The sequence below is a fragment of the Narcine bancroftii genome, chromosome 3 (genome assembly GCF_036971445.1).
Source record: "Narcine bancroftii isolate sNarBan1 chromosome 3, sNarBan1.hap1, whole genome shotgun sequence".
Classification (NCBI taxonomy): domain Eukaryota; kingdom Metazoa; phylum Chordata; class Chondrichthyes; order Torpediniformes; family Narcinidae; genus Narcine; species Narcine bancroftii.
The window spans coordinates 359,200,268-359,221,064 of NC_091471.1; the positions used below are offsets into that span (position 1 = coordinate 359,200,268).

At 40.6% G+C, this 20,797-nt stretch overlaps 1 long non-coding RNA gene across 1 annotated transcript in view; it reads left to right on the forward strand.

The window, feature by feature from the left end:
- LOC138756634 (uncharacterized) overlaps positions 1-8,771 on the forward strand; it is a 153,370-nt gene extending 144,599 nt beyond the window's left edge. Inside the window, exon 3 of the long non-coding RNA XR_011353208.1 lies at positions 8,580-8,771. This is a non-coding gene — a long non-coding RNA (uncharacterized lncRNA). The remainder of the gene's footprint in view (positions 1-8,579) is intronic.
- Positions 8,772-20,797: the final 12,026 nt, after the last annotated feature.

Here is a 20,797-nt window from a genome sequence, read left to right on the forward strand (position 1 = left end):
GTAAAGTCCGGGTTGATGCTCAGGAAAGCAGACTGATGGCTGTGCTGGGCATTCATTGATTTGAAATGATTGAACCATTATTTGTGAGTTTTGAAGGGATCTGAGCTCTAGGTGAATGTAATATATCTGCAAGGAGCTGCTATACAATTATCATGGGCCTGACCAATGTTTACTTCTGGTTTTGAGTAGAAAAGATGCCAAGCATTATCAATTGTTTTAGTAGGCGGAGCATTGTTATGAGTTTGCTTCACCTTCTGCCTGGGCTACCAGAGAACCACCAAATGAGTATCATTCAGAGGGCTGTATCAAATAAAAACAATGCCATCTAAACATAAAGACTGTGCTATGGGTGTTGTTTCTCATCCATCATGGCATGGCCGGCATAGTGGTCAACGCAATGCTGTTACAATCTGAATCAGGCGCTGCCTGTAAGAAATTTCTACACTCTCTCCATGTCTGTGGGGTTTCTCCATGTGCTCTGGCTTCCATCCACCCTTCAAAATATACGGGACGCGGGCGAAGGAGTGCTGTAGTTAATTGGGTGTGATTGGGTGGCACAGGCTCATGGGCCAGTTTCTGTGCTGTATGACTAAATTTAAAATTCTAAATTTAAGTTTTCAAATTTAAATAAAAACTTAAACCCATTTCTGATTGAAAAAAAAAGAGAATTTTAAAACATTACATTATACTAGTTTCACAACCAAAACTTCCTGTCATGAAGATACAGACTATTATTTACGATTAAATGATACAATTTCCAGTAAGAAGGTAAATCTAAGAATTCAGAAGCTAGCTGCATGGATTCACAGCTGAACTGTGTGCTTATTAACAGGCTCTCCCTCGTACTACTGAAATGCAAAATACTTCACAATGTTGAGGTTTTACGCAGTAGAATCAAGTTGAACCCATTTTGGACTTACAACCAATTCATTAGTGTATATCCAACAGCTAGTCCTTTCACAAGTTTTCGCTACGCGAATTTTCTTTTATAATCGATGTGAGGTTACATTTTGCCTCAGATGTAATATGAAGAGTCGCAAAGATGCCAATGACGGCCGGTGGCTGTTCACCGACCTTATGCCACTCGGAACTAATTCAGCAAGGCATGTTGGCTGCCTTGTCAATTGAAGTCAGGTGAGACCCATGACCAATACTTGTTCAATGCTAATGTCAAAATCTGCCTCTGGTGCCAAAGGATTACTGCTAGTAATTAATATGTAACCAATTGACCTTACTATAAAGGTTAATTACTACCAATTAACGTCTAGCACCAAAAAAAAACATCAAATATGAAGTCTCATTCCATCAGATTGTGTATATTTTCTGGTGAATTTAAAGATGTCACATTCCAAATTTAATTGCATTTTTCCTTCTTTGCCCTCTTAATCCAATGTATTTTCTCTTCCTGAACCTGATCCCAGAATAGGATTAGCTCCTCTCATTCGAACTCTGTCTATGTTTCTGGTCTTTATTTCCTGATTCTTAAACTACACAGTTAAGGAGCTGCCTTGCTCATGCAGTTCCCCATTCTGCCTTCCTCATTGCCCCTTAATCAGCCTGCACTTCAATAAGCTTGAGGGGAACCGTGTTTTGAACTGAAGGGTGCAGGAGGGAAATTCTAACCAACAAGTGTTTGTTGCAAATAGTGGTGTGTTCTTCTACTTACCTGATTTAGTGTTCAGTAGTGTCTGCCCCTAACCTTACCATGCAGTAGGAAGCTGAGGTTCAAGCCCCATGCAGAATAAGTGGGATGTATTAAACTCCTTCAAATGGCTCTGGGTGGTTCATAAACGTTAATGGGCACCAGCACCAGGGATGTAATGTAATTTAGGGGCCAACCATGGAAATGTGTTCTGACATACAACAGCCATTATGATAGATTAAGACAGTCAGAAAGGACTTGTCACAAAGCCAAGGCCGTGGACGGGTTTGAATATAGGAAACTTCCACTCACTCCCACATTGACTGCAGCATATCCATAAGCCCCTTGAGGACCTGCTCGTAGACATGCACATGTTGAAAATTGGCCGCAGGCTCCAAAAAGTGCAGTAGGAACAATTTTCAGCTTAATTTGAAACTGCAAATAGGTTGGCGGGGTAGCAACCAGACTGAAAATCAGCCCCTTTGTTTTATGTTTTTTTAAATTCTTTTATCTGTAAAAAGATCTGAAAACTGAGCCAAATCTGTGTTCGTGTGCAGATTCAAGTCAAGGGGCAGCACAAAGGCTTTTCTGTCTAAAAACAACTGTTGTTCAGCCAAATCCATTAGTTCATGATTGAGGGTACAGGTATTTAGAATTTTTTTTTTAATTTCCCTTTTCTTTTCTGGAAAAAGGAAAATGTCTTTCAATCTCCGGCAAACATGAATCTTTCCCTGTGAAGTATGTGGAAGTCAAGTCTGTGATGGCCTTATTGATAAGCCCAATCTTAAGATCAATTCCCTGAATCAGGCCATCAATGGTTATCTGTAGTCTTCATAGAACAACATCATAGGGAATTAAACTGAGCTTGATCTGTATTCAGGAAGTGTCAGTGCTGTATACAGTATTATATCTACAGTCAATATATGTAACCCAGAACTGTAGTCCATTATACTGGCCCAGAAAAACCTTGCTCCCTTGGCACCAGAATGGCTGAAAACAAGTAATGGCATTTTACTGCAGCCATTTTGGTCACTGCCAAAAAATTGTGAGCAATACCTATGCCTGAAACAAGCATGAATATCCAAGGGGGCCTCGAATCTCTATGAAAGTTCTGTGTCGCCTGAGGAAAATCGGGGATCCTTGCAACCCAGCTAAATAATCTTTAACAGGCTATCGCTGAACTGAATACAACATGGGGACTGCTTTAAATCTGTTAACTAAAACGATCCAAATTGGCTTCTACCTTTCATTCCCCTTCTTTTCGTTACCCTCAGCATTCCTCTAGTTTATTGCAAGCCACAGAGATGGACCCAGTGGCCCAATCTTCAATTAGGTTCTGCTCTGAGTTGTCTGCCAGCCTGCTCATCCCAGCACTGTCACAGATTCCAGCCCAAGAACAGTGTTCAGCCTCAGTGACCAATCTGTGCACCGTGCTTTTCCATCTCCCAATCTCTCTGAACAACAGGCATGACAAAGGGTTAAAATCCTACTTGCGATCAATGACTATACCACCAGCCAGTAGTCCATAATGGTAAATGAACTCAAGATAAATTTGATGAGCTCTACTTACTTGTATATTCATTGTTGATGCCTGTCACAACCGATCTTCATTTCATTACTAAATCAGAATGGTAAACAGACCATATTCCTGTTGTTTCCCTTTGAATTAAATTTATTTTTAGTTAGGTGCCTGATGACTTCAGCACATGGTAGAAACTATTACTACAGTTATCAATGAGGTAGTACACTCTGTTCACAGATAATAAAATGTTGGCAGAGTTAGAATATTATCCATTTCAGTTTAACTATTTCAATTAAGCCTCAGAAGTTTCCTTTGGGATGTGTGCCAGAATAGCTACATGATTGAATACTGACTGTGTCCTCTGGTTTGGCTAGTGATTGCACAACAGAACCTAGATTGTTGCTTTTCAATCAGAATTTAACTATTTATGATTTTTAATTCCAAAGTTTGAACTTGATTACCAAATGCTGAGTTGATTATGCAACCCCACTGGGACGTTCTTAGCACTTTCCAACCCAACTATTGATATATTTGGCATTAGGCTGTGGAGAATAAGAAGATTGCTGGTCCCACACTCAATGTGTGCAATATTCTGTGGTCTTTTGGAGAAACACAGATGCTGGAACCTTGAGCAAACAAAAAGGAGCTGGAGGGCATCAGCCAGTTCAGCATCACCTATGGAGAGAAAGGGACAGTCAAAGATTCGTTTGACCCAAAATGTTGATGATTTATTTCTCCACATGGACCCTACATGAGCTGCTGAGTCAGTTCAGCTCCTCTTTGTCTGTTCCCTGATCTTTGATGGGAGTGGCAACTGGATTCAACATCCTGGTGTAAGGGAGAGAACATCGAATAAGGACAGTTCACAGTGATTTATGCAAGGTACCATTTGTGGTGTTAAGTGTTCCTTACATGAAATAGTCTAACTTTGATTTTTTTTAGCAGAAATAGACTTTATTCACATTATTTACAAAGGGAAACTTGTTCAAAGTCTCTTCCCACTCTTAGCTTTGAATCCAAACATTTCTATCACTATACATTGTTACATTCATTTATTATTTCCACCATTGTCACCACTGTGGCAACTTGACAATACTCTCCCCTCTGCTTTTACTGGCAATAGATACCCAGTAAAAAGGAAAGACTCTGCACTGTGGCCCTTCCTCACAGTGTCCTTGCATTGGCTGCGCCAAGCCTCACGGCACGAATTCTTGAAGCCTGGAATGTGCCGGTCAGCAGCATTCCCCCACTGACATCTCCCTGCGCTGTTTCTCTTGGGTGCGTTTGAGAAACAATGACCTACCAGGGCAATCTTGCACCAGAAGGAGGCAGTGCTTTGTCGAGAGGTGTCACATTTAATGTAAGCAAACACAGCATTATTAAATTAGAGATTGTTGTGGTTAATCATACTATTCTGACTGAGTAGAGTTAACAATCAGGAGGAATACACAAACTTCTCACCAAAGTCACGCTCCTCATTACCTTCTGCTAATTATAATGAAAAATCACGCCATGTCTTCCACTCTATAGCCCGCAGATTAATCAGTTTGAATGTTTATAAAGCAGGGGACCCTCCGTTCTGCCGAACCCGCAATCATCATCGCTGAGTAATTGCTCACTGATCCAAAAACAAAATTACTCACTGATGTTACTCTCATGAATGTAGCAATCATACTGCTGGAGAAACATATGAAGCATCTAGTCAGGAAATCAGCAATTTGCATGCAGAGTTAACTTCCAGTCTTACACAATGTTATCATGCCTTCATAGTGAATCTCATTTAGATCATTACTCCTCAGAGTAACACTATCATTAATCTTGATTTGTTTCAATTTTCCAGAAGAATCCTTGATGGGCTGCTGTAACATAACTTGGACTTGTTACACAATGTTTAAAGTGGTGTACGGAGTGCTATTAACATGTGATACAAAGTCTGAGGATGTGGCAGGTTGGTCAGAAAGGTTAGATCACTTGCGATCCGAGGGATTCTGGCCAATAGGATTCAAAGGTGGTTTGGAGGAGGGTGGGAGAGGAAGGTTTCTTTCCTAATTGGAGCCTGGCGCAGGTGGTGTGCTGCAGGAGTTAGGGCTGGGTCCACTGTAAAATGTTGGAGAAACTCAGCAGGTCAAACAGTGTATTTTATATTGCAAAGATAAAGATGCACAACCAACATTTCAAGCTTGAGTCTTTCATCCAACTATGGTTCATATGCAGAACGGAGAAAGATAGGTGCTGGCCGGCTCTACTTTAATGGAACTAAACACATTTCTGTCTTCTCACCCTGAAAGTTCCTTTAAAGTGATGATGCAGGTGGCGAACCGTGGTGAAGGCGGCATTTTGGCAGGCATTGGATGGAGTACCGAGTACAAAAGTTTCCAACTGTATAAGGCATTGGTGAGGCCACCCTTGGAGTACTGTGTGCAGTTCATGAGGCCCAGCGACAGGAAGGATTTCAAAAGTTGGAAGGGTGCAGAGGAGATTCACCAGGATGCAGCGGAATTTCACAGATTTTCTGCTCTGGGAGAAGCAGTTCCTCTTCAGAATCAGAACTTATTGTCATGAACATGTCACGGAATTCATTGTTATGCGGCAGCATCACAAGGCAAACTTTTAGACATAAGCCACCGTGCAAAATAAATAAAAAATAATGCAAGAAAAAGTCAAATTAAGGATGTTACTTTGAAGTTGTTTGAGACATTGGTGAGGCCAAATTTGGAAGATTGTGTGGTTCTGGTCACTTAACTACAGGAATGATATCAATGTAATTGAAAGAGTGCAGAGAAAATTTACTAGCGTGTTGCCGGGTCTTCAGGAGTTGAGTTACAGGGAAAGATTAAACTGTTTAGGACTTTGTTCTTTGGAGTGAAGAAGAATGGGGGGAAATTTGATAGAGATTTACAAGATTATGAGAGGTATAGACAGAGTGCATGCGGGGAGGCTTTTTCCACTTAGAGTGGGGGAGAGGTCATAGTTTAAAGCTGAAAGGAGAAAGGTTTAGGGGAACATTAGGAGAAGGTTCCTCACTCAGAGGGTGGTGGGAATGTGGAATGAGCTGCCATCTGATGCGGTGAATACAGGCTAGAGCTTGTTTTAAGAATGAATTGGATAGATACATGGATGGGAGAGGTCTGGAGGGTTATAGAATGCGAGAAGGGCAATGGGACTAGTGGAATAATGGTCAGCACAGACTAGAAGGGGTGAGTGGCCTGTTTTCTGTAGCTGTAACATTCTAGGTACTATGGAATCTGATAGCAGAGGGGTAGGAGCTGTCCTTGTGCCTCTTTTATCTCTGTCTTAAATATTACATTGCTATCTACAATTTGTTTGTGAATTCTATTTTACCTCATCTTAACCAGAATGCATTTAAAAAATGGGTAGCCCTTGGAATAGTTTCAAATTATATATCTCACTGCTCTGAATATAGTATTTCTTTTTAGATGTGAAACAGGGCTCAAATGATCATGATCATTTCACACGTCCAACAACCAGCGTCTGTGCAGTTCAGGAATTTGAACTTTTCTCATATATTCAGTGTTTATTTTTGGGATACAAATTTAGGATTACACAGAACCATGGCCAAGTGAAGCATCTGCACTGTTCTGTTTTTAGCTGCACATTTGCTTAAGGAGATCAGCAAAATTTCAAAATAACCTGCAGTATACAATGTTGCTGGAGAAACTCAACAGGTCACACAGTATCGACAGGAATAAAAGACCGTCAACATTTTGGGACTGAGTCCTTTGAGAGATCTGAGTCCTCCTTAAGAATGGTTAGGGTCAGGGTTTAGGTTGTCAACGTCCGGGCAGTGGGACAATCCTCCCTCCTGTGCTCACTTGGTCTCCTTTCTTGGAGTTTTCGTGTCACTGTAAACTGCCACTTTTTGTCAGCCCATACTATCGTAACCCTGGATCTGTTCACGGGTCTGTGATAGGACAAATCTATCACCAATGTACATAGTGTATATAGTTACTGTATCTAGACTGTGCTTACAGCGATTGGCTGAGAGCTAAGCCACACCTATTGTCTGGGCCTTAAAGGGTTGTGTCCCTAGCCAGGTCGGATCATTCCGGATTGGTCGGCCACCTGTGAAGAGCTCCTGTCTTTTGCTAATAAAAGCCTTGGTTTGGATCAGCAAGTCTTTGATTCTTTCAACGAGCTCTACAGGGTCTTAATGGAATCATTGCCTTCCTCCTCTCTCTCTCCGTGGTTGATACGTGTCCAAAACTCACACTGGAGCAAGTTTCTACCCTCTGTTAAGTGGGCGACTTTATTTCTGTTCTCTAGTTAGTCCCTCAGTGGTTGCGGATGTGTGTCCCCTCCTGGGGAATTTGTAGGCCCAGTATGAAGTATACGTCCTATTTTCCCAGTGGATAACTATTCCCATTTTAGGGGTTGGGATTAAGATCAGGGGTGTGGTTATGGTTGGTGTTCAAGGGCTAAGGTTAGAGTTTTTTTTTGAAAACTTTTTTTAAAAGAATTTAGACAACTTACAATCAAACAGAAAAAAGACCAATATTTTGTATATATAAAAAGAAACAAAAAAATCAAAAACCCCTTTCAGCCCACCCTCCCACCCCTTCAGCCAGCCCCCTTAAGGGGAGCCAAATATAAAGATAATACAGTGATTATAAAGAATATTCCGAAGTATTTCTAAGTTCATATATTCCAAATGGGAAGACCACATTTTAACAAAAAATGAATGATTATCATGCAGATTACATGTAATTTTTTCCATAATAGTACAATTTCTCAACTCATTATGCCAGCGTATTAAATTAACCTCCACATTATCCTTCCAAGTACTAGCTACACATTTTCATGCTACAGATAACACTGGACGTACAAATGCAATTTGAAATTTATCCAACCCTAGCCCTTTCAAAGAAATCATATATCCCAACAAAAAGATTGATGGGTCTCACGATAATTTAATCTTAAATAATTTTTCCAAGACCAACCTAATTCCTTCCCAAAATGGTTCTACTTTAAAACAAGACCAAACAGCATGTAAAAAAAGTTCCAGTACATAGTCCACATCTAAAACAAGAATCCGAATTACTAAATCCATATTTTTTCAATTTGTCTGGAGTCAAATATAACCGATGTAAAAAATTATAATTAACCATTCCATAACGTACATTCGTCACTTTAGTTACACTAACCTCCCAATGATCTTCCGGAAAAATATAGGTTAAATCACACCTTTTCCATTTAAGCCTAGATTTTTCCAATTCCGGTTTATCCAGACTATCCTGTAATAATTGGTACATATCTGAAATATAACCTTTCTTAGGGACAAAAGAACTAAGGTTAGAGTTTAAAGAAGAGCTCAGACCTGAAATATCAAGTGCCTTATACTTCCGATGGATGCCGCATGACCTCTGAGTTTACTCAACACCTTTTTTTTTTTCACAGCCTTAGACCCCAGCAACTGAAGATTTTCTTGCTTACCTCCTTACAAAACTGTGTGTCTGGCAACGGGAGGACTGAGCTGATTCTTAAATATGACTTGAAGATGTCTAAGGACACCATAAAACAACTTCAACAACCGTGAAAAGGTCAGTGCTCCCAATGTCAAAACAACCAATCATCAAGAGAGGGAAATGTTTGGCCCCTAAGGAACACATACAAACCAAACGTGTTTCACTCATCTATAGTATGAAGCAGGGAAATAAGTATCAGGGAGAAAAAGGCAACAGGTTCATGTCTGAATCAGTGTCTCTGAAGGGACTCTCTTTTGCTTTTCTTTCTCCTATTGTTCGGGGCATCAGGCAATGCTCATGGGAACTCTTTGCTTGCCTTGTGGAAGACATAATTTCAATATATCATGTATATTCCATTTTGAATGTATTATCATGTGACAATAAAAGGAATCTTTGAATGGAGGTTATCTGCTACCGGGTTCCATTAAACAAGTCCTTTTATTGCAAGATAACTTTGTGCAAAACACTTCTGCAAGTCACTCACTACAACATTTGTCAGGGTTATTCTGCCAAACCATTCCTAGTGTTGCTGTTTTGTTAGCTCTTAGCTGGATTGTCCTATTGGCCAGGTGAAAGTATTGAAAAACAAGATGCTGTCACTCTCCTGTTTAGGTTCGGTGCCTGCAAGACATTTGTGCCGATTAAATTTTAATGTTGCTTCTTCAAACTTTGCAGGGCAGAAGTACAGCGCCTTAAACCTCCTGAGAGCCACAGTTCATACAGAAGCCCACAGGAAGTGCCCTATGCTTGTGTGGTGATGTAACTGTCAAATCAACACAGGAACATTTCTGTTGATATTAGACTGGCTAATCATTTAACTAATTGGACAGCCATTTGAGCCTCAATACAAAGACAGATCAGTTTTCACTTTAACTGCTTACACAGATGATGTTTGACTTGAATGTAATACTTTAGATCAACAGACAGAAATGACTGTAAAAATAATACCACATGTGCTGGTGCCAGCCTTTAATATGTGTCTTCCTCAATTTTCTGTGCTGCGTTCGACACTCCAACGCAAGTTCTAATTGCTGGAATTGTTTCAGTGCTCTGTGTACACAGTTGCTGAAATGGTCTCAGGAAGTCACTGGCATTATTATTTATTATACATTGCTCCTAGAGATGATTACAATATTGGAAAACATAAAAATGTGGAGAAGAAATTGTGGCAGATCCAACACTAATGAAAATCTTTAATTCCTGCTGTCTTTTTTTTCTAGTCTTCCCATCGTGGATTTCACAGGTCTATGGTATTTCAATGCACTTTAACGGAGCAAGCATAATTCCATTAAAACAATTCATTTAGCATAGAACCCTGCCACACACATAAAGCAATGTACAGTATCTTGGTATCCGACACCTTTGGGGATTGTATTTTCTGGTGCTTGAGACTTAATCTTACAATGCCTAACTAATACATCTGCATTAAGAAGACAGAAAGACAAAAATACTATACTGTACTTACATTGAACAAACTTCACTTGCACAAATATACCAACCTTAAATCATTTTACTTTATTTTCAGTCACATTCTTTGAAAACATTTAAGTGTCGCTGCATCTGCAGGTTCCTCCCCCTCCACAGAGTCGTCCGAAAGATGAACAATAACATTATAGATAATTAATTTCCCCTCCTCCAAGTTTGCAGATAAAGCCTCTGACTGGGATGAATCTTACTATGCAGGGATAAGGAGACACTTTAAGGGAGTTACCTCAATGGGAAGCAGCATCAACCAGCTCTTCATCCTGGATGACGACATTCCTGTTCCACGCAACTTTATTCAAGCATGACCAAGACACTGCGCTGGCTGAATAATTGCTCCCATCAAATGTTTATGTATTATTTCAGAGAACCTTTACTTTTACAATTTTAAACTTGCATATTCTTAACCTATTATTCTTATTGATCTTAATTTTTAAAGAAAATATTTTGCTCTTTCTTTTGCAGTTGTTTGAGGTTCCCAGTTGCGGAATTCTGGATGTCATGGGTTTTTACTGTCCTTTCAATTTCTTCAACGCTATAATTAAGAAATGAAATTGAGGTATATCAACAAAGTGCGCTCCCAACAATGTGAAGACTCAGTGCTTACATTTTTCCCACCTCCATACATGCATCTGCTGGGAATAAGGTCTCACTAATAATTTCCAGTATTTTGTCCTGGTTTCAAAGTCAGTGAAATAATCATGTCATGTTAGACATCATAGTGATTTCATCCTCGTTTAAAAATTGTATCTGCATTCTGACAAGTGGACCTTATCCAAACCGTGTACACCAGCTTAGGTTTTGTTTATAAGTCATGCAGTAATACTTCATTTTCAAAAAAATAAGGTATAACTCTACAATTCTTCATCCATTTCTAGTGAAAAACAATCACATCTAATTTCCCAAACAGAATTCCTGTCCTTTCACAGAACATCCTTGGGCCTGTTGAATGACTAGTAATTCCCTCCAATGTGTGAAACTGTATGAATATTTCTCAGAAAATTTTCAATTACCAATCAATCATTCATAAGCACAAAAACTCTGAACTTCCTCACAGCGACGTGCTAACCTTTTTACCACATCCATCCAGCAATAGACACTGAAACTGCAACTGGATGTGCAATGGGGAATCTGGTTGAACTGATGGTTAGATCAGCTGCAGGGAGTATTCTTTCACTGATCAGAATGGAGTAGAATGGCTTTGAGGGGCAAAGGTAATGGGAGTCCATTTTTAGATTTAAAAAAAAATATTTGAGTTTATTTGAATGTTTTTCAGAGTTTATTGAGTGAATTACTTCTTAAATATGTCAAATCTCTGAATAGTTTGATTAGATGACTGTTTGGCTAGGTACAATTCTAATGCCATCTACAAATTTACTGATAACACCTCGGTTGCTGGTAGAATCACAGACGGCAATGAGGAAGTGTACAGGAGTGAGATAGATCAGCAAGTTGGGTGGTGTCACCACAACAACATCAGCAAAACTAAGGAATTGATTGTGGACTTCTGACATGGGAAACCCAGAGAAAACAAACCAGTCCTCATCGAGGAGTGGAGAGGGTAAAGAACTTTAAATTCATGAGTGTCAACATCTGTGAAGATCTATCCTGGGGCCAATATGTTGTTACAATCCTTTATATTTTGTAAGGCATTTGTGGAGATTTGGTATGTCAGCAAAGACTCTTGTAAATTTCTACAGGTATATTATGGAGAGCATTCTTACTGGTTGCATCACTGTCTGGTATGGTAGGGCCAATACACAGGACCAAACATGCTACAGGTGGCTGTAAACTTGGCCAGTACCATCATGGGCATCAGTCTTCACTTCATCAATGAGATCTTTAAGAGGGGATGCCTCAAGGAAGCAGCCTCTATCATCAAGGATCCTCACCACCCAGTCCATCCCCTGTTCTGACAATAAGGAGGTACAGGAAACTGAAGCCACACACTCAACATTACAAAACCAGCTTCTGCCCCACTGCCTTCAGATTTCTGAATGGACGCTGCCTCACTTTTTCTATTGTTTTGCGCTAATTATTTATTTTTGTAAATCTTGTATTTATGTAATCGGCTGCAGCCTGAAGATGTGGGTGACGTATCTTCCCCTTTGCTACACAAAGGCACTGTTTGGCCTGCTGAGTTTCTCCAGCATTTGTGTGTTTTTTCACTTAACCACGGTGTCAACAGAATTCTGTGCTTTACCCCTTGTATTTATGTAATTGTCATTTTATAGTAATCTTGCACCTTGTTCTGCACAATATTGCTGCCACCAAATAACAAATTTTGTGACGCACGCTCATGACAATAAGTAAAATTCAAGAGTCTGCAGACGCTACGAATGAAGAAAAAACATGATGCTGGAGAAACTCAGCAGGTCAAACAGTGTGCTTTATGTCGCAAAGATAAAGATGTTTCGGGATTGAGGGTGTTGCTTCATGACAATAAACATGATCCCGATTCAGAAATTGTAATGGGTTTGGAATATGCTCAATGTTTCTGAATATTAGAAGCGGTCACCCCTTTCAAAGTTAATTCCCAGTTTTGACAGCTGGATACATCAGAGTTCTTACTTTTGCTTTCTGTCAGTGTTTCCATGTAGTTTTACCAGCTTATTCTCTCCTTCTTATGCTTATACACGATAAACTGAACAAGCTCTTGCCACTGAGGTGAGATGCAGCTGTGCCCAGGAGGATAGGATAAAGTAATGGGGAACATGCTGGCAAGATCAGTGGTCACCTTGCTGCTGAAGTTCATGTCTTGGAGTCAATAAGGTTGATTTTATTTTTAGCTGATAGGATAAAATAGATGCAATTGAGTTAGCTGCTTGCTGAACATATCTCCCTCCTTTCACTTTCAATAGGTTCAGTGGAAATGAAAATGAGACATAATGGACGGCTAAATCAATGTCCCCTGTTTGCACTCTTGGTCAAAGCCAAAATTGCTCGCAAAAAGTCAGTGTTCTAATCTCCAGGGCAGGGCAATAACTTTTATCGTCAATAAGTAAGCCTACTGTTTCTTCCAGCCTTCCAGTACAGAATTTCTGAAGCACCAGCCAAAATTCTGTCCACACGCATAACAGTCCATTGACTGAGACATTGATAAGTTGGGCCAATTTTTGATCTCTTTTTCCTGGAATGGAGGCAGTAGCATGGTGGGACTAACCAAGTTTGCCATTCCACCGGAATTTCCAAAGTCCACGGGGTATTGTTGATAGCTTCTTTGTACAAAGCAAGGGGCGAGAAGACAGAAGCGTGTTTAGTTCCATTAAAGGAGAGCCGGTCAGCGATCAGCAATGAATGTAAATATCTGATCCCCAGGCAATGGGCACAATGTCTTCATTTTAAGTTAACTTATGCCAGGTTAATTTAAAGGCAAACCCTGGAATAACCTCCTTATATGAAGTATTTCAGTCCGATTTCCATGATTAACTCTGATCGAGTTATACTCCAACTTTTTTTTTCTGATCATAGTCTATTTTCCACCGGTTATTTCTCTTCTCCTGCAGGGGTTAAGCTTTTGCTGGATTGTTTCCAGAGTTGAGCATTATTTTCAGCTATCTTAAACAACTTCTCCCTTCCTGAGTGTTGGGAGGGATGGGAAACATTGACAGGATCATTTATGTCATTATATTTTCTTGCATTAACTGTAACAATGAATATTTATTCATCTCTCCTTTCATTTTATCTGTCTCGGTCTATTGTGGCAATTTAAATTTTGCTATTCTAGCTGGTTTATCTTACATATCTGTTTGTCTGCAGTAGGTAAGAATTTCAGTGCATTTTTACGTTTCATCTCATCCATTAAGGCAGTCGTTCTCAACCTTTTTTTTCCAATTCACATCCCTTACTGAACACAGAGCATCTATGACATAGGATGCCATAGGTGCTCTATACTTAGTAAGGGATTACGTAAGGTGTTGTGTGAGTGGAAATAAAAGGTTGAGAACCATTGTATTAAGGGGACTGTGCAGCCAAAATTGGCCTTGTCTGAATCAGAAATCCACATGCATACATTTCTGCTTAGAATGGATGTAAAGCAAACAGCACCTAGAAGTTGACATATGACCCCAAGAGCAAGAGGGTGTTTCTTATGAAAAGTAATTACCTATAATTACTAGAGTTTAGAAGAATGAGAGGTGATCTCACATATAAAAGTCTAAGTGGATTGATGTGTTACGTACGACAAGGTTGTTTCTTCCAACTCGTTCATGGTATCATGATAAAGAACCAATTAACTTAAGACAAATCTGAGAAGTTTATTCATGCAGAGGGTAGCAAATCCTCAGAATTCTATAGCTCAGAGGTGCAGAATCTCAGTTATTGAGTATATTTAATACTAAGATCAAATGTTTATCGGCAGCTCAGGGGTCAGAGGGGATTTGATGGAATAATGGAACAGAAGGGGCATGATTTGACTGAAGATTTAAGCGGATAGAAATGGGCTTTCCCCAAGGAACTGAGGCAGGTTTTTTTTTGACATAGAGCACATTAACAGGCCCTTTCAGCCCATGAGACTGTCCTGCCTTAATTACACTCAATTGATTTACACCCCCCACCCCCGTATGTTTTTGACGGTGGGAGAAAACTGGAGCACCCAGAGGAAACCCACGGGTAGAACGTGCAAACTCTTTGCAGACAGCACCAGTTTTCAACCCTAGACCTGGGTGCTGGCGCTGCAGTAACCGGAATGCTAACCAGGCCATTTATGATTTTCTGCCGAGATGAAGCTAAATTTGGAGAAAGATCAAGAAACATCGATTAATAATTTAAACAAGGTTCTAATTATATTTCAAAGGAGGGAATAGACCTTCACTGCATCAAGGTTGGCAGCTGAGTCCTGTAGCTTGTGATCCTTATCAACTTCATGACCCTTCAGGAGTCTAAAGGGTCAGCTGTTTGAGCTCACGTCCAGAGTTTCTGAGTCATGGCGGAGCATCAGGGAGGCTGAGAGTTGACTGGTACTTTCCAGCAAATGCCCACCCCTTTTGCAGAGGGTAAGTTCAGAAGAGTAAGTTGGTGGATTTCCAGATAAATAGGAGAGGCAGGAAGTAGAGAATTCTTTAAGGCAAGACAGCATCTCTACTTCCTCTGGTGTCAGTGATTTCAGAGGGGAATCATCAGGATGATCCTGGGATTGAAAAATTTCTTATCTGAGGAGTATTTGACAACATTTGGCCTGTATTCATTGGAATGTTGGAGAATGAGTGGGGTTCTCATTGAAATATTTTGAATGTTGAAAGACGTGGACAGAATAGATGTAGAAAGGTTGTTTCCCATGGAGGGAGGGGCTAGGACGAGAGGGCACAACTTCTGTATTGAAGGGCGTCCACTTAGAACAGAGACATGGAACCATTTCTTCAGCCAGAGGGCAGTATGTCAGTGGATCTTTTTTTTCTCCCCCACAGGCAGTTGTGGAAGCCACGACATTAGGTGTACGTAATTGATAAGTTCTTGATTAGCTAAGACATCAAAAGCTTGTTTTCTGTGTTGTAATGTTCTATGATCATATGGTTCAAATGGAGGAAACTGCTCTCATAAACAGAGGGAAGAGAATTGGGATTACAGGATAACAAAATGATGGCAAATTGACGACGCCATCCTTCAAACATAGGGAGGAAGAGGAGAAATCATTTTTAACGTCAATTCACAGGCTTTTTTTTATTACACCAGATCATAGAGAAATATTGTACAATGCCTTGCACGGAGATGGAGTTTTGTAGGGATCTGGAAGAGGCAGATGCATTAAATGAGATTTATTTCTGTTAGTTCTACAAGTGCATGTGTTTGTTTCCATTTTCCTTTTAGAATTTGTAAGAATAAAAGAAGAGAATTACTCTTCTTATTAATAAATGTAAAAATCCCTCCCCCCCGCCCCAAATTGATATCCTGCTTCTAAACTGCATGTTTCACACTTATCAGAAGTTCTCTGAGCTGTCAATCCCTAGCAGTCTCACACCTGTGTAACCCACTGAGGAATCTCTCATCCAAAAGGTTTCCATGAATTTATGAAGGGTTTGTGGCGGCGCACATCCTCATGGCGAACCGGCTTCACTTGCATCGCCACGTGGCGGGACTGCCATGGGGAAATGGCGTCGTCAGAGGTCTCTCTCTGACTCCAGCATCCCTTCCAGCGCGCGCCCTGGGCAGCGATTATGACGTCACAGTGCACCAGGTGTCTGAGCTCCTGCTGCCCTTAAAGGGGCACGCTGAATGTGAATAAAAACAGTCGTTAACGACCATCGGTGTGGCGGCAGTGATTTCCTTCAGCTCACAGGTTCAGATTAATGGTGGTGAAATGGTATCAGAGATACCTGGAAATCATAGAACTGACGTGGTGGCAAAGATATCAGTAGTGCTGCTAACATGGCAAGAGTGTCGTTGAAAAATCCTCCTGTACATTCTGGGCTCCCTGGCTCTTTCCGTCACTCTTTCCAGCTCTTGTTTCACAGTTTTCGTGCTGTCCAACCACACTTCTGCTGAAAACCATTCACTCCTTGAGCTAGCTTCACAGATTAACCTTTGATGTAGATATGCATGCTAGTTACAGCACAAGCTGGAGCTTTGGATCGACCTTTCGGAATTTATTTAAGCCAGTCATGGGAGTGCAGTTTGCTGCAGGGTTGGAGAAATGTGGGTTTTGGATACTATTGAGTAAAACAGACCCAAAAGACATCCTAATGATCTGGAAAAGTCATCTGTTTGAAAGCAGTATGCTGCCGGAATCCCACCTTGAATGAATGCTCTCCTTTATTGTCCCAAGCTCCTGCAGGGGGCAGTGATGCTTCATAATATCTATTCCTTGCTGTGGGAGAATTTTGGTCAAATGCTCGGTTCCTGCTTATACATATTTCTTCCAACAATGGCTTTCAATCCCAATGGGAAATCTGTTCTAACACGTCTAGCTCAGGAAAAAGAAGATCATTATACATAATTAAAGAGTATTGACACCATATGTACCTCACCTCCCCTGTTGGTGTTTATGATTAATGGAAAAATCACAGTGCTCGTGGGGTTACAGTCAAACTGGATGCAATGAATGCCTTAACCATTAAGTTGCCACTTGGTCAATAATTTAACAAGGCCATATTTCTGCCCTGATCGCTTGAAATCTGTAGTATATTTTTTCCTAAAGTAACACCAGCCATTTATTTGCAATACACCAAAAGTGCTGGCATACCTTGGCGAAGGGCCCAGGCCCAAAACGTTGGTTACCCTTTGCCTCGTAGAGATGCTGCGTGGCCTGCTGAGTTTCCCTAGCACTTCCATGTGTCACAAGATCTAGGAGCAGGAGTTGGCCCATTGAGTCTGCTCTGACATTCAAATCTTTAGCTGATCCATCCACCCACTCAATCCTATGCCCCGGATTTCTCCCATAACTCTTAATACATGTCAATATCTGCCTTAAATGACCTTGCTTCCACAGCCACCTGTGGCAACAAGTTCCACAGACTCACATCCTTCTGACAAAAGGAATTTGTCTGCATGTCTGTTTTAAATCGATCCCCTTTCTTGTTTCACTGCCATTTATTTTGTGTTTGTGCTACCAAGCCCTATTAAACTTTCTTGGTACTCGTGATTTAGTTGCCATTGAGAGAGTGGTGTTAATCGTCAAGACAAAAGGAATAACAGTAACTGGCCATTTCATAACGCTTGATGTCTTTTAGAACTTAGATGAGTTTAAGTATTACTTTCAAGAGCTAAGATGTCAGAAGGATCTTTACATTTGTCTAAGGATTCCCATTATAATCTCTTACACAGAAAACCCGGAGGCTGCTTTGCTTTGAACATGAGGCATGATCAGGAAGCATAAAATGAAAAGCTGCAGCATATTGCAAACAAAATGCTTGTTTATGGGCACCACAGGCTAACAAAGGAGATCTGTCCCTTTGTATAAAGCACCTATCTCCAGCCATCTTGACACTGAACGATACTGTCTGTCATGAAAAGTAATTCAGTGTTATCATTGGGTCCAATCTTTGGCAGACATTATTCCAAAAGCTCTGAAGGAAATATTATTGCATAAGTTCAAAATATATTCCGGTAATCAAATAAAATTTTAAAAAAAGATGCTGAGGAACCTACTGCAGGTAGAATCTGGAAGTAAAATGAAAATTTGATGGGGTTTGATTTAGGGATTGTTTTGACTCAGAATGAGATCATTCATTCCCGTGAGTGTATGTCAGTTTCTACTCGAGAAATTCCGTCAGTCCCACTCCCCTATTCTTTTCCCATTTGGATTCCATCTGAATAAATCCCAGTTTAAATTTAAATTTAGGCTTATTGCATGGTAGAAGTCCCTTCTGGCCCACAAGCCCAAATACCCAATAAACCAACGACCCCCATACATTTTGAAACCAGAGCATCCGGAGGAATCCCATGCGGACATGGGGAGGATGCAGAAACTCCTTACAGACAACGCTGGGTCGCAAGGGCTGAAATCGCATTGCGCTAACCGCTACACTAACCATGCTGCATTTAATACTGAAAGACCTTGAATTGACTGAATTGAGCTTATTTCTTCATGGAGGAAAATGCTTTGTACACAAAAACTATCAAGCTATCGCTTTGCAAATTACAAGAGGATTCTTGCACCTCATCCACAAATGATTCCTTAGATTCTGCCTTGCTCTATCCACTCTTCAAATGGCCGAATCATGGTTAAAAAAAACACTTTCACTTCCAAATAAGCTATGAAGTAAACAAGACATTTGGTCTTTAAAGAGTTAAAAGAACCATCGGTTTGAAAGCTATGAGCTCAGAGGGGTTTCTGGTAAAAGTGGCTTTTGCCTCACATGAAATTGATTGAAAGCCCTCCGGTTTCTCTCCTATTGCTTTGAGCAATGACAAAACCAGCCTGCTTGACTAATCATGTAATTACAATGAGACCTTTGGTTAATTTAAGGCTAATTCACAGAAGAATCTGCTGGGTGAGATGACCACAAATGAAGCAGCCGAAAGATAGTGCACAGCGAAGCCAAGGGAGTTGCATTCAGTTTAGCCCTTCGAGGTCATGAGTTGACTTATAAATCACCACTTGCATGTAACATACACCATTGTGAAAGACAACTGGAGATTTGGGACCATCCAGAATACACATCTCTTGTTGCAAAAGCTTTCTTTTAATTTGCATGCTCGGCAATTTCTAAATGCCGCTGTCAAAACTCTTCCAGAATTTTGCAAAAGAACCAGAAGCTGTCATTTAGTATTTGAATTGTAAATTCCCCTTGACACGGGGTTAAGTGCTATCGGGAAACACCATGGCCGTCTGCTGACGTCACTGTCACCTCCTGGGAAAATGAGGTCACTCAGTCAGTTTCCAGGGTGATAAGGCTCCTGCAAAGTAAACAGACCCATTGCATTATTACTCAGGTCTTTAGAAAGATGATTTGACGGTGCTTATAACAAAGCAGATTAAATGCTCTTTTAATTAATTTCTAACTGTGATTGCAACAACTCATATCACACTTACCAAAACTTAACATGGCTTTCCTTATGGGTGCTGTGTTTCACATCTTATTGTGATATATTTTCTTTTCCACGTTAACATGAAGCTACAGTGAAATCCCTGGTAACACCAGCTCCTCTGGGGATTGGTAGATGCTGGATAAGGATACTTTACGGCTGCTTGAGACTTATTTTTAAAATGCCCAAATAATAAGCCTGCATTAAGAATAAACAGTTTCAAAGGCAAAAGAAAAAAAATAGTACACTCTAGCGGGGTCGTTACGGTGATAGCTCGAGGCAGAATGAAGACTTGCACACCAAGGGAGTGTAATCGACACTGACTTTATTGGGCTACAGCTCTGCCGTTTATAGGCAGCCGGCCGTGTCACCACTGGGACATGGCTTGAGCAAGGCCAGCTGCTGATTGGTTGTCCCGGATGCGCCGGCCTGGATTGGACACCCTGCGATCCGCTGGCTGTGACCGGCCGATACGACCGCTATTCCTGCAGCCTGTAATAGCGGGCATCTCATCCTGTGTGCTGTCTGCCCAATCGTTGTATTCAATGACTGTTTGCTGTGCCAGTCCATGGAGTAGGCCGCGGTCCACTACAACACCATAATTACACTGAACAAACTTCACTTACATGTTCATATAAACCTTGACACATTCAGTCACATTCTTTGAAAACATAACCTTCGCTGCATCTGCAGGTTCCTCCCCCTCCACGAACCCATAAGACAAACGATAATATTATAGATAATTAAACACCCTATCCCCCCCAAGTTTACAGGTAAAGCCTCTGACTAGGGCAACTCTTACTAAGCAGGTATAAGAAGACATTTTAAGAGAGTCACCCCAAAGGCGAGCGGCATCAACCAGCTCTTCATCCTGGGCGACGTCATTGCTGTTTCACACAACTTTATTTAAACAGCTGCTCTGAGCAAAACATGACCGAGGCTCTCCACTAGCTGAATATTTGCTCCCAACTTCACCAATGGTTTATGTGTTACTTAAGAGAACATTTACTTTTACAATTTTAAACTTATGCATTTTTTACCAATTATTCCTATTGATTTAATTTTCTTTTAGTTATTTTCCTCATTTTTTTTTGCTGATTGCTTGAATTCCAGATACCATGGGTTCTATTGTATTTTCTTTTTCAGGTTAACTTGAAAATATATCGAAATTGAGACCCCTGTCAAATCTGAAGGAAAGAGAACAAA